Genomic DNA, 15935 nt, shown 5'->3' on the forward strand with positions numbered 1-15935 from the left:
CAATGGACAAAACTTCTACAGCATTTTTAATCTTTGTTCTTGTTAGTGTCGGCATTTAATACTGCATTTAAAAAATTAGCATTTTTAACTGTTAACATGAATTAATGCACCATGAAATAACACGAATAACTGTATTGACATTAACATTAACAAGAATTAATACATGTTGAAAAACTATTTTGCTCATTGTTTGATAATGTAAGTTACTAATGCTTACTAATACAACCTTACTGTAACGTAATACCAGTTTGATTACTGACAACATATGTAATTAATTCTGATGTAGTTCTGGTGTTTGCCTTAAAAGCTTTTAATTTTTTTTTTTTTAGCAGCAAGTTAAAACAACTTGGTTTGAATTCAATTCACTATTTTAAGCTTTGACCTGAAATTAGGTTGACTTGACAAAAATGCTGCATTTTTTTACAGTGTGTCTTTTTCCACCTTGTAATAAATACCATATTTGAAAAGCTGTGTTATTTTGACCCATGAAAGTGCAAAATTGGACAGAACAATCCATCCGAAGCGATTATATATTCTGCAAACATTTGTTTTACTCAAAATATAACAAACACAGAGGACATAAATTCTGAGCTCTGCTATTTTGTCTGCTGATTTTAAAGACAAACTGTTCAAATTCTTTATTTCTTTGCAGGCATCATGATATTTTTCCTGTGTCTGGTTCTCTTGCAGGGTAAGAATATGCACAACTTTAAATGTGTTTATATAGTCTTGCCATAACGTTATGATATTAATGTTTTTGAGCCCCTGCTCAGTGTTTCTGTAGAAAACTGTAATCACACAATGTCCTGTGAATACAAACAGATTTTAAAAATGGACCTCAAGTCGAAGCTACTGTAAGGTTGGTGAATGGTTTCAATTCTTGTTCTGGACGAGTGGAGGTTCTTTATGGTGGTGTATGGGGAACAGTGTGTGATGATGGCTGGGATCTATCAGAAGCTGCAGTGGTGTGTAGAGCTCTGGGATGTGGAGATGCTATAGAGGCAAAGAGTGTTGCATATTTTGGACAAGGTTCAGGATCTATATGGATGGATGATGTAAGTTGTGTTGGCACTGAGTCTTCACTGATAAACTGTGGATTTGCGGGGTGGGGAGTAAACAATTGTGGGCATGGTGAAGATGCTGGAGTCGTTTGTCAAGGTAAATTTAAGCTAAATAAAACAATTGTATACTAAACAGAACCAAAGAGACATATGCAAAGTTCTAAGCATTTCCATCCCTGATCATGTTTGTTGACATTAGCCTTAGTTAGGTTGGTGAATGGCAGTAACTCTTGTTCTGGACGAGTGGAGGTTCTTCATAATGGTCAATGGGGAACAGTGTGTGATAACGGCTGGGATCTATCAGACGCTGCAGTGGTGTGTAGGGAAGTTGGCTGTGCAGATGCCCGAGAGGTGAAGATTGGTGCTTATTTTGGGGCAGGTTCTGGACAAATATGGATGAATGCTTCACAATGTACTGGGAGTGAGACTTCATTGGTGAGCTGTTCATCCACAAAATGGGGGATACAGAACGGTATCCACTCAAAAGACGCTGGAGTCATCTGTAATCGTGAGTTACAAATTTTTGTATACATATTGTTTGTATTTAATATATAAACTCTGTCATTATTTGTTTGCTTTAAACCTGATCATTCTAAATCTGTTTACTAACACAAAAGGAGACATTTTTAAAAATCTTCATGTTACTCTTTAACAATGACAGAGGCTGTTTACACTTGGCATTGCCATGCGTTTTCGTCTATCAGATCACAAGTGTACGACGTTAATACCAGGTGTAAACGGTGTTCAAAACATTTTGAGCTTCCACTTTTGACCACTTTCAACCACATTCAGAGGTAGTCGAAACCTCTTTCGATCTGATTGCTTTTGTAGTGTAAACGAACATGTGGTTGAATGTGTTCGAACAGCCAGGGTGCGATTTGCCGGGGGGATGCGTGGGATTTCCCCCTTTCTGGTCAATGTATCCCTGCCTCTGCTTAATTATTTTATCCCCGGTGGGGATAAATTTATCCCCCCCTCAAAGTGATCAGTGCTACTACACTAGTGGCGAGAGGGATCACAAAACTTATTTTTTAAGTTTAATTAAAGTCAATTTTGTTTTAAAATGCACTACTTTGGCTGGCTCTGATACAGATTGGTTACAGACCCGGTTACACCACACGAGTAATAGCCTATCAACACTTGCGAGATGGTTATGGAGCTGTGTGTCGAAACGATGGAAGGCAGCATATTCAGCCGCATATTAATAAAGCGGGAATAAACATCAGAATCTGATTATCTGTTTATGATGACAAGCAGAGTTACACCACTGAGAATGGCCGAAGTTACACATGATAAATGCCGATGAGGCATTTAGCGAGGCACCGGCGCGTCCAGTTTGCGCAAATGAGGCTAATTGACTAACACATAATGCATCTGTCTTTTCTATCATTTCGCTGTAGCTCAGCATTGCGGTGTAAAGTTAATGTTATTACTTTAAAAGCAGCAGCAAAGCTGTTTCTACTGTAATGGCAGTGTTTCCCACAGATCTGAAATTTACTTGTGGTGGTAGCTGGTGAAAAAGGCAATCATTATCCACCGACAAAAAATGGTCTACTATACATGTGACAAAAAAACTAAACCACAATTGATTTATTTAACATTAATATTAATTTCACATTATAGTTCATTAATCTAACCACCCCAAACTTTCTTTAGCATAAACAAAGCTGACACTGTTTGTCAAAGCACCACGAAAACACTGTTTTTGCACTGACATATGAAACAATTTGATGACCCCTTTTATCAAACTCAATTATATACAATACTATGTATACTATAGCCTATTAATAGACAGTGCAGGTCTATAGATTATAAATGTGACTGACGTTATAATGTTAATAATTTCTATTAGATAGGCACTTTTACTGCTTCTGCTTTCTATTTCTCTTTTGCCGATTAAAAAAAGCTTAATCGACTAATTATTTCAGATTTAAAAGTCTACTTGCTGTCCCGATGATAGACTTTACATTACAGCTTTGCGTTTTTTATATCCTGAGTCAGCTAGAGCTTTGCTCATTCAGTATTAGAACTACTTTTTGCTACAATCTCTGTGCAAACTGTTTAGATTTTAGTAAAGATATGGGGCCCTATTTTAACGATCTGAAACGCAAGTACGAAGCGCAAGTGAGTTTGTGGGCGGATCTTGGGCGCTGTTGCTATTTTCCCAGCGTGAGAAATAACTCTTGCGCCGGGCGCAAATCAATAAGAGGTTGGTCTGAAGTAGGTTCATTATTCATAGGTGTGGTTTGGGTGTAACGTCAAATAAACCAATCAGAACGCTATCCAACATTCCCTTTAAACGCAAGGGCGCAAGTTCCATGGCGGGTTGCTATTATTATGACGGATTTACCAGGTGCACGCCAGGAGCGGTTCACAACCGAGGAGACCGACGTTCTTGTAAGAGCAGTCAAAGACAGAGAAGTTGTTTTGTATGGGGATAGGAGAAACCCGCCCAAATCAGCGTAGGTTAAACAGGCGTGAGAGGAAATAGCCACAGTCTCATCAGCTAGCATCCCCATCGTTGCGCCAAGCACTACAATGATGTCAGGAGACGGGGGAATCCCAAGCTTGCCAGCATAAATCGGGCACGCCGTGTAACGGGAGGTGGATCTGCCTCAGGACCTGACGCCAGCAGAGGACATCGCTGCGTCCACCCTCACCGCTGAAAGGGTTTGGGGACTTTGAAATCGGACCCAAGAAACGCAACCAAGGTCCAACCCCAAAGTACTCTTACGAATCAAGTTCATATACATTAAGGTTTCTTATGAAAACATTTTAATTATTATTTACATAAAATAAACGTAATACAGCCACACAACAAACTTATGAAAATATTTTAATCGTTATTTGCATGAGAATTTTTTAACGCAGCCACACAATAAATAAAAACTATCACCACAATGCTCACCACTATGATTTCCCTTATCTCGTGTATTAATATTTTTTAGTGTAACAATTTATGATTTGCAAAAATAACTGTTGCATCTGTGTAGATTAGATAAGCAAAGTGTGTGCGCGTTGTGCACGCTATACATTATGGTCAAGCATGCGCCCTTAAAATAGCATATTGAACCACGCGCAACGCGCCACTGACTTTAAACTTTTTTTTCTGTTCAGTGGCGCAATTGTTTTTTGAAACTGCAAAATAGCACCAGGTATGGTTTGCGCCGGAACACGCCTCCTTTTTTGCGCTGAACCGCCCAGGGAGCGCAAGTTCATTCCCTAGTTTGCCGACGTGCATCTGTGGAGGGAAAAACCCGCTGTGCGCCGGTGCAAAATACGAATGATACATGCATCACTGACAAAGTCAATTGCGCTGGCTGCAAGATAGGGCCCCAGGTCTATTAATAGTAAGATTATTAAAAGTGGGATAAAGAAAATGAAGCGCCGCGTGGTCGTGACAAGAGCCAGTTGTTATCCCCATAGAAACCGGAGGCACGCTGAAACAGCACTCGAGCTTTGCGCTCACGGCCGTTCACCGATCGACTCAGGTTTTACACACAATATTAATCAGACTTGGGACCCGAAGGAATTAACTAGGACCGACCCGGACCCGACTGACCATTTAAACTATAAACCAGGAACCGTACGGGTCCCGCGTCCTCAGTGAAGAAAGACCTCTAATGGTAAAACTCTGCTCAAGTTCAGAAACATGAAAGGATACTATGTGACACTGAGCTTGCTTCGCGTCGCACTCAATTAATTGAGAAACAGTGAGAACGTGAACGGACACTCAACGGGAGAGACACAACGTGCTTGCACGCAAAATAAGCCAACTTGGATGCTATAAACACATATGCACATAAGCATATGCGACCATTTTGGTTGCAGTGTAGTTCCCTGGCTGCTCCGTATGTGCTGCAGTTGATGCAGTTTGCCGCGCTGGATGATGAGTTTATGACGCGTGCATCATCTTCACGGTCACCCGGCCCCCACCTCTCTCTCTCGCGCGCTCTCGCTCTCTCTCTCTCCAAAACACGGGTCATCCAGTCGAGTTCAGAAAATACGGAAATTCGTAAAGTGATTTTTTTTTACCTGGGCGAGTCGCAATTTACCTGGGCGCACCGCCCAAGTAGAGCCTATGTATGTGAAACACTGAATGGTTTAACTTTGCAAGCAATACATTGTTCATATTTATGTTTAAGTTGACACTACTTTGTGCCATATAGTTTTGCCATTCAAGATTTAATTATTGCGTGTTTTTTCGTTGTGCATGATCACAGTTCATATGTGTGGGGAAAGATAAGCTATTAGAGTAAAAATATTGCGTTAGGCTGCTTCATGAGTTAAAAAGAAAAAAAGATTTTACAATTCCTGCAAATGCAGTGATGAGTTCATGTTCTCATGATTTATTTTTATGAATTAAAATGTTTTGAAATGTGCTGTGGACAGAGAAGCATTATGTCAATAATTATAAAAAATTGTCAATAAGCTCATAATTTGAGCTAAAATATTCTAAATATTTAGTTTTAAAACCATTTTAAAAAGCTGGTTATATTTTGATGTTTCTGCGCAAGTTCAGCAGACAGTTAGGTTCAGGTTTGTTCCGATCAGAGCTCGTGAGCGGAGAGCGCATTTCTGAATATTAGAAATATTTTAATTAGAAATATATTAAAAAATAATAATATTATAATGGATTTTTGTTAGGTCGGACAATGATTACCAAATTTCTCTCTCATATTGCTCTTCATAACCACTGAAAACAGTCAAAAAAGTTAAAACTAGTGGTGTGTACAAATTGACTCATGACGAAATATGGTGGGTACCCACCGTCGCCGAAATCGACGCCTATGAAAACATCCCCCCCTGTTTTTTTCACAAATCGCACCCTGCGAACAGCCATATGAGACCGCCTTCTCTCCGCCCATTTAATCTGAGGTACTGAGCACAATGTTTTTTCCGTCTTTTCTGACTTCTGGCGTGAACACATGGTGAACAGCGCTATTTTTAGCCTTTCATTGATAAAACTAAAGCGGCGAATCTCCGCAGTTTCATTTTGCAAGCATGTGAAAGTTGGGTGATTTTATTACATCAATTGCGCTGAACGTTCAGAGAAAGCTCTAACATATACATGTACAAAACACTGTGCAGCATGTTTAATTGCTTCACAAGCAGCATACTCCGACATAATATTAGTCCATGTAAACAGTTGTGGGGATGGACTTTATGCAGGAGTTGTTTGCAAAAGTAAGATAATTTTCAATCTTTCTAACGCATAATATGTATTTTGAATAAAGATTATCATTAAAGTATCTTGCTTATCATTAAAGTATCTTGCAATGAGTAATTAATAACAGCACAGCAGTCTCTGCAAATGGCTGTACAGAAAAAAGCTGAAATTATAACTCTATGATAATATTGTGCAATATATATTTATGCAATATAAGTAACTTTTAGAAAGTAAGATTTGCAGAAACAAAATTGCAAGATTAACAAGTTGACCTCTACTTATATGTAATGTTTTCATTCTCTCTCCTTTAGATGTTTCAGAAAAAATAACATTAGGGTTAGTAAATAATGACAGAATTTATAAGAACATTTGAGCATTTTAATATCTTGTCCTTTATTTATAATTAGCTCCTGTTAGGTTGGTGAATGGCATTAACCCATGTTCTGGACGAGTGGAGGTTTATCATGATGGAACATGGGGAACAGTGTGTGCAGATTCCTGGGACTCTACTGATGCTGCAGTGGTGTGTAAAGAGTTAGGATGTCCAACTGGTGCAGAAGCAAAACTATATACTTACTTTGGAACTGGTGTGGGAACAATATGGATGGATGATGTTCAATGTAGAGGGACTGAATTGTCACTAACAGACTGCAAATTTCTTGGATGGGGATCGAACAACTGCGATCATTCACGTGATGCTGGAGTCATCTGTCGAGGTAGGATATAATACTTTGTTTTTTTTATTTGCCAGTCTGCACTCAAACCTTTAAGTAACTGCTTAGGATATTTGTGCTTGAATACGAAAATGTTTCTGTTAAAAGTCATTACATCTGTACTCACAGAACGCTTAGGTTACTCACGTAACCCCGGTTCCCTGAAATAACGGGAACGAAGCATTGCGTCAGTTAGCTGACGCTATGGGGGAAACTCCTGTTTACTCCGTGACTGAAGCCTATTGGTTAACGTCTGTACAAAGTACAGACCAATGACGTTTGAACCCGCGCGCGGGAGGAACACGTCCTTATATAAGCGCGGTTCAATCGTCAGGAGCTCATTATTATTCGACTGAAGCGCGCAGCCGAATAACACTCGCTGCGTAGACGTTTGTAGCACGGCAAGAGACGCACGCAATGCTTCGTTCCCGTTATTTCAGGGAACCGGGGTTACGTGAGTAACCTAAGCGTTCCCTTTCAATACGGTTCACTTCGCATTGCGTCAGTTAGCTGACGCTATGGGGGAACGTAATCCCATCACGCCGTGCATACACAACGTACTGAAGTGCCTTACCGGAGAGACACTGCGTGTGGCCCTATACCCGGCATATTCACAGCTTTAAAAGCAAATGTGTAAGCACCATATAAATTGTTGACGCGCACACGGTGGGGTTTTAAACGCACCGGGGGCACATAACATAGCACAAGACGGCGAGGTACCGAGCGCCGCGGCTGTGCGAGATAAGTAAATTCAGAGTCACGTTGGTGAGCTCGCTGAGCACACCGTGGTGTACACATAAAACGCATGAGCGTGCATGATTGAGCCGAGAGAACCTGCGCTCGTAGGGCAGGGACGTCTAAGCTGTACAATCTGACAACGTAGACGGCGAAGACCAGCCGGCCGCGTAGCAGATATCAAATATAGATATAGATACACTTGTAGACCAAGTTCATGAAGAAGCCAAACTCGCACAGAGTGGGCTCTGTATAGGACATAGCTCATAGAGGGGCGTGAGCCAGTGCGATGGTTTCAACGATCCATCTAAATAACCACTGTTAGCAACAGACATACGTAGTGAGTGATCTGCGAAGCTCACGAACGGCCGATCTGACTATAATATGCGGCAGAACGGTTCGTAGCGTGGGATTATACAGATACCACAATAGTGTGAACCCAGGTGCACCCTCGAGCGCATCGGGATGCATATAGGTAGTATTATAGTGCACAGATCGGTGAGCTTTCCAAGCGCGCCGTAAATGTGTATTGACTATTAATTGCACGGGCACAGGTGAACACTTGAATACATCGTGAATGCATATAGATGAATCAGAGTGTTATAATGCACAGGCCGGCAAGATTCTCGAGCGCGCCGTCATGTGTTCTGATAATAAATTGTGCGCACACGGGTGAACTCTTCAGTGCACCGTGAATGCGTATAGATAAATCGGTGCACAGAACGCGCCGTGAATGTGTACAGATATGATTGATGAACGTAACGGTGGGCACCCAACGCACCGTGAACGTACACAGATGAACAACAATGTATGTGTCACAAAGCATAACACAGCTGTGTATACAGGTGAGCTTTTCCAAGCGCATCTTATTGTATACCAAAATGTTATAGCGTGTACATGTGAGCTTCTCTAAGCGCACGGTGGACGCATATAATTAAAAACCCTATTGTGCATACAGGTGAGCTAATGGGCGCACCTTTAATGCAACAAACCTCAGTAGTGCGCGAAGCAGGGATGTCGAAGCTGTAAACTGACAACGTGGACGGCGGGGACCAGCCGGCCGTGTCACAATTGTCAAATGAGAAACCTCGAAGACCATGCCCATGCTCTAAGACAAGTGAGCATAATTGTCACGGGAGGTGATAACGTCAACGATCCATAAATAGCCTGTATTGACAGGTGCTCTAGTGAGTGATCTGTGACGCAGATGAACAGCTGATCGTCTGATGTACGTCAGACGTATGTGTCATACAGGACCTTGGACAGTTCCAGAGCACTGTGCCTCGGGCACCGTCCGCATCTGAGAAATGACAGGCTTATGAATAAAGTGAATGGCCAGCCGTAAAAGCATGGTTCGCTGTTACCGCCGCCGTCCGCATCTGAGAGATGACAGGCTTGTGAATTAAATGAATGGTCGGTCGTAAAAGTGTGGTTCGCTGTTATCACGGCCACATAGATATAGGTAGGGGAGAGAGCCGCCGTGCCTCTGTAGTGAGGAGAAAAGTGTTTCACCCACGATTCGCGGGGGGTTTAGACTTTCAAATGTCACTAGACAGAATGGATCAGACTTTGCATAAGAACGCCTTGTGAAAGGGGTCCTAGCAGCTTGTGTCAATGTGTCATAAGGCACGTAATGTAGGTCATGTCCCACGGATGCCATCTCCGCACGCCCATCGTAATGGGTTAATATTGGTAGTTTAAGCATGAGATGCGTATCACTCTGATTGAACATAGCTTATAAAGCGATGCAATGAGTTTATAAAAGAGATGACTCGTCAGCTTGTTCAGGGGGCGAGATCTCAGTCTGGTTTGGTAAATAATGAAACCACCGTAGATTGCCCGACCGCATTATCACAATAACACGGTCGAGAGTGCTGCAGTGCTAAATCATCCTCTTAATGTACCGTATTCACAGTACTAGGTGATTTATATGAGACAAACGGCGTTCCACGCCCCGAAGGCTGATTGCTGTCGTAAAGCGTGTTCAACCCACAGCAGATGCTGGGCTAGCTCGTAATGACAGCACTTCATGCAGCCGTGTGTAACTTAAGCAAGCTTCCCGGCCGTCAGCTCGGGGCGGGACCTTTGATAAGTCAAACTGAAGTGGACTTATGAACAGAATGCCACGATATTCAGCTTTCTGAGGCTTGTTAGAGGGGTACGTGTGCCCGTCTTAAACGAGATGCCGCGCTCGTCTGATTGTGCGCGCGCTTTAAGCTTTGAAACTTATTGTGGCGGGTAGCAAGCTCACTTGAGGTTGATATTACCCTTAATATCTCAGAGTATTGGAGCGGAGGTGTGAGCGTCTTTGGATCCGCTAATATAAATCAGCTATATGGCCGAAAAACGTCATAAACCGCTTGGCTGTAAGCCTTTGAGTGGCCGTCCGGAGAGGGCGTGATTCAAACGCTTGGAGCCATGCAAAAGTCTGAGGCTGTCGTCTCTCTAGGAAGAGAAAATAACAGCCATAAGACCGTGCTCGTTTGCGCTATCAGCATCGTAGCGGAGAAACTGAGGTGGGCTGCGAGCGAATTTGGCAGAAAGGTGTTAGAGACACCGTACAGTCGTGGGGTGTCAATACACAGTATATGGCCAAACCGGGGTTTTTTCGGCAAGCGTCGATAGAATTATGGACAGCGGGCTGTGTGTGCGTGATACTGATTGCTTGTCAGTAAGGCGATAAAGTGTTTAGAGACACCGTACAACCGTGGGTGTCAATACACAGTATAGTAAGCACGGAAATTACTCTTTTAGAGGAATTAAATACCGTTCGCCACTAAAGTGAGGTCACATAACCGACAGTATTACACAGTATGTTTGGATAAACAGCACACAGAAAACATTTCAGGGCAGTCCAGCCTAGGCGCGACATAACCCCTTTTCTCCCAGACAGTTTTGTTCTCTGTTGATGAAGCTGTGCTGCGGAGACCAGAGCTCAGCCGTTCAGGTGCACAAGCCTCAGTAGTGACGGTGACCGAACGGCTCACGGAGCAGAGCAGTATGTCTAGGTGGTTTAATGTCAGACTGAACCCATCGCAGAGAGGAAGTCTGCCGTGAGGCCCGCGGTTTTGCCGTTTATTAAAAGGGCAGAAAAACAGGGTATATAAGAATGTACCAATATTCAGCGCACTGATATAGGACGGGACTGAATAAAGGGAGGTATTCGGGCCTCAGTATATTATAAACAAATTCGTTCTGCCTCTGATTCCGTCTAAACCAGAGAGAAATGACCGGGCAGACGAACAGTAAGCTATCCGAAGTGAGACAGGCTCAGGCCAGTAAAGCTCTATAATAAGTGTTTTAGCGCTCCAATAGAGACGTGTCCGCCTATCGAGCAGACGAATGAGATCGTGCCGCTCCAGGAGGGGAGGGGCATGAAGCTCTCTTATAATGAGTGTTCTTGGTGCTCCAATAGCGGCGAATCCGCCCTATCATGCAGACGAATGAGATCGTGCCGCTCCAAGAGGGGAGGGGCGTGAAGCTCTGTAATCGTTGAACACTAGACAGCTGCATTTAGAGGCAGCGAGCCGTAATACCGCGTGCTAACTAAGCCGTTTAGAGACCTCACCACTGTGGGGAAAGGAGCGAGGGACTCCGCGAGCGTGGAGCACGAGTGGCTGTGCTATGACAGAGAACAGGGGCAGACCGCCCGTGTTTGCTTGTCGTATGCATCCAGTTCTACGGTTCCCCGCTTGTTCATCTCAACAAGAGAGAAACGGCAGAGGGGAGCAGCAACACAGACAGAACAGCCATGCGTCGAATGAACGGTATCACCCGATGCACTCGGGGGATTAATATATGTGCCACAGATCTCGCCACTGAATGTAAGAGGAGCGAAGGGACTCTGTAAGCATGAACGGTTGCGGTGTGACAGAACACAGGGGGGGTTAGTCCGTGTGTGCTTGTCTATGCATCCATCTAGTCTCATGGCTCGCCATGTGTTCATCCCGGTGAGAGAGGAACAGCAGGGGGAGCACGAAACATGGATAAGACAACCAAAGCATAAGTGCGGTCCCGGCGTGGGAGGTGCCAGACCGGTAACGCGCTCGGAGGAAATTCATAGCAGAGAGGCTCACCAAGCCGCTGTGCTGGACGCTATTACAACAGCGCCTGCTCTTTTAGCTTATAGCTTTATATTAAAAATATGGATCTTACCGGGCGGCCGCAGGGGAGACCTCGTCAGGCATGTGTCCGCTGCACAGGGCTCGTACCACGGCAAGCGAAGGCTATCTTCGGGTCTCGGCCGGAAAGCGGCAGGGGAAGACGCTAGACCTGGACTCTGCTATCTTCGGTTCTCAGCCGGAAAACGGCAGGGGAAGATGCTAGGCCTGGACTCCGCTGCAGGGCTTTTGTCAACGGCGAGGTAAGGCTTCTTCTTTTTCTTCGGAGCAGCGAGAGGTTCGCGCTGAAGGAGAAAATAATGAGCTCCTGACGATTGAACCGCGCTTATATAAGGACATGTTCCTCCCGCGCGCGGGTTCAAACGTCATTGGTCTGTACTTTGTACAGACGTTAACCAATAGGCTTCAGTCACGGAGTAAACAGGAGTTTCCCCCATAGCGTCAGCTAACTGACGCAATGCGAAGTGAACCGTATTGAAAGGGAACCAGACTTTATGCAAACTGAGCAATGAGTAATGAATAACAGCACAGCAGTCTCTGCAAATGGCTATACAGAAAAAAGCTGAAATTATAACTCTATGATAATATTGTGCAATATATTTCTAAGTAACTTTTAGAAAGTAAGATTTGCAGAAACAAAATTGCAAGATTGACACGTTGACCTCTACTTATATGTAATGTTTTCATTCTCTCTCCTTTAGATGTTAGACTGGTAAATGGATCTAATAAGTGTGTAGGTAGAGTGGAGGTTTTACATAATGATCAATGGGGAACCATCTGTGATGCTGGCTGGGATTTAGCAGATGCTGCAGTGGTGTGTAGTAGCATTGGTTGTGGGGTTCCAAAGAATGATGATTTCTATGGGCAGGGTACAGGACCCGTGTGGCTGGATGATTTGCGATGCTCTGGGAATGAGTCAACAGTGACAAAATGTCAATCTAAGGAAATTGGAACAAGTACCTGTAGCCATGGACAAGATGTTGGAGTCTTCTGTCGATGTAGGTTGAAATGATATTTTATGATTGAAGATCTTATTATAATACAACTCAGTGTTTGAAGTAGCTTATATTGTATGTGAAACTCAATATTTCTAACAGATATAAAGCTGGTAGATGGAACGAGTTCATGTGATGGCAGAGTTGAGGTTTTTTATAATGAAATCTTTGGTGCAGTGTGTCACACTGGCTGGGGTCTAGAAGAAGCTACAGTTCTGTGTAGACAGCTGGGTTGTGGTGATGTTGCAGAGCCAACCTCATATGTGGGTCCATTTGTTGGGCCAAAATGGCTTGATAATCTTGGGTGTACAGGAAATGAGTCGACACTGCAGACCTGTCCATTTACGGGATGGGGTGTCAGCAGTTGTGGGGATGGACTTTATGCAGGAGTTGTTTGCAAAAGTAAGATAATTTTCAATCTTTCTAACGCATAATATGTATTTTGAATGAAGATTATCATTAAAGTATCTTGCTTTTTAAAGATTTAAAACTACAACAAACTTATCCTCAACATGCTGATGTTTACTTCAAAATGCATTTGTTTATTTATTATCTATTGATTCTCTATTTTCAGTAATGTACATTTAGTGTACTGTAGGTAACATGTATTCGCCGAAGGTTTATGCTTGGCTTATATTGTAAGTTAAAAGACTCTTTTAATTAAGTCAAGTTCATGTTGCTAAATAAATGCACACATTAATGACAGAACTGAATTTTTCTTTTACTGAATACAACACTAAGGATCATATGCTTAAGTAATATGTATAATATGTGCACAGTGCGATAGGGAAGGTATTCCACAAAATAATAACATGACAGGTTTGTAAATGGAGAGATGTTGCTCTGTCTTTCTTTAAACATTATGGGGCGGTTTCCCAGACAGGACTTATCCTTGTTCCAGAATAAAATGCATGCTTAAGCTGCTTTAATTTAAAACACATCTTAACATGTATACATTCATAGAGTAAACCTATGGGGACACAGGGAGAACATGCAAACTCCAGAAAGAAACGTAGCCAATTAATAGACATAATATTAAGTATGATTGACTTGTAAATGTTATGTTATGTCATTGTGCTTACACACCAGCTGCGTTTGCGGCGCATACTGTGCCGTTCAATAACAGTATAAAAATCTCAAGTTAACATTATTATTTTACATGCATTTATGAGCAAAACCTCTTCAATACGATTTTTGACTCTCAGTGTAATTTATATAACTGTGATTTGTTTAATCCACATTGTTTTTGTGCTGTTCTGGTCCGTGTAATGACAGATATAGAGGATTTATTTAGTGCTGGGCAGAGAGTGAGCGACAGCACAGTCTTCTGGAAACAATATGTTTTTATATATTAATTGCTGTGTTTTAAATTGCTCATGACAGTTTAAAATACACTTGGCATCACATTCATGATTTTACATGATGATTCACACTTTTTCGCGTCAATCCACGATCACATAAACCATAAACAATGCACTGTCACTGTAACTGAGCGTGAGCAGCGCAGCAAAAATAGAATCAACGCTGAAACGATCATAGCACTGCTACTTCAAGCGCCGCTCCTGCTACCCTGGCACGTGCTGCTAACGTGTGCAATGTGCATGCTCTAACTTTTGAACATGGGCACTGAAAATACGCGCAAACAGAAAATCACGTTGTGTGAATCATTAAAATAATATCCTCCTATAAATTTTGCGTCTGAAAGGGAAACTCCTAGAAATGCATATGCAATAACGTCAGTCGCAAAAATAACTAGACTACACATTTAGCTAACACATCAGCGCTAATTATCCACTGCGCATCTTAGTAAACCCTGACAGTCATTATTTAAAGGTGCAGTGTGTAATTTTTAGAAGGATCTCTTGACAGAAATGCAAAATAATATACACAACTGTATTGTCAGGGGTGTATAAAGACCTTTCATAATGAACCATTATGTTTTTATTACCTCAGAATGAGAAATTTTTATCTACATACACAGAGGGTCCCCTTACATGGAAGTCGCCATTTTGTGCCACCATGTTTCTACAGAAGCTCTTAACGGACAAACTTTTATTATGATGTACACACGTTTGTACTGTGTCGGCATGCGTAGCTTCTCTATGCATTTCAAAAGCAAGGGGTGAGCTGTGAACTGAGCTGTTGGTTGCAATCTGCAACCTCACCACTAGATGCCACTAAAATTTACACACTGCACCTTTAATGCCAAAATGATTGTTTGCGCTGGTGCAAGCTGTTAGTTAATCTGGCCCTAAATGTATGCTATAGATTTTCTATGTTCTTTTACTATCAAATTTTCTCACAACTGGACAAACAAATGTGACCCCATTGAGTTTAATACCCCAGATTTTTTCCACAGGTTTATGATTATGATGAAAAAAATGTTTGTAGCAGGGATTCATCCTTTTAAAGATATAATTATGGTTTTCATCCACTCCCCTTAAGGTTTCAGACTGGTAAATGGATCGAATCAGTGTTCTGGAAGAGTGGAAGTTTTATATAACTATCAATGGGGAACCATCTGTGATGCTGGCTGGGATTTAACAGATGCTGCAGTGGTGTGTAAGAGCATGGGTTGTGGGACTCCTATAGCAGCAAAGACCGGAGCTTTCTTTGGGCAGGGCTCAGGAACCGTGTGGCTTGATGGTGTCAGTTGTTCTGGGAATGAGCCAACAGTGAAAAATTGTTCATCAAAGGCATTAGGAACAAGCACCTGCAGCCATGGACAAGATGCTGGAGTCATCTGTAACCGTGAGTCTAAAATCCTTTGATAAATATCAGTGATGCGTTGGTTGATCCAAAATGAGCGGATGCCTGCGGTCACCCGTGGTTACGAGTCATCCAAAAAAATATTTTTTAATGATATTTGGGTTGCGGTCGGTCTGGACGTTTGAAATAAAGATGCCAATTAACTATTTTAAACAATTACTACTTTTAAAAAATGCGGCTTGGGTACAGTGTTTTTTGCAGTCCGAGTTGCGGGAGGGTTAGTTGAAAACGTCGGTTGGGTCCGGGTTGTTTATACATTGACCTGCGCATCACTGATAAATATATTGCCTGTAGCTCACCCAAAATCAACACTTTGTGATCCTTTGTGATACACAAAATTAAACATTTAGACAAATCTTTATGTTACCAAT

At 42.3% G+C, this 15935-nt stretch overlaps 1 pseudogene; it reads left to right on the forward strand.

Annotated features, from left to right (window-relative positions):
• The first annotated feature begins 657 nt into the window (after positions 1-657).
• Positions 658-15566, forward strand: LOC135747050 (scavenger receptor cysteine-rich domain-containing protein DMBT1-like; annotated as a pseudogene).
• The last annotated feature ends 369 nt before the right edge of the window (positions 15567-15935 follow it).

This window comes from Paramisgurnus dabryanus, chromosome 1 (genome assembly GCF_030506205.2).
Source record: "Paramisgurnus dabryanus chromosome 1, PD_genome_1.1, whole genome shotgun sequence".
Lineage (NCBI taxonomy): Eukaryota > Metazoa > Chordata > Actinopteri > Cypriniformes > Cobitidae > Paramisgurnus > Paramisgurnus dabryanus.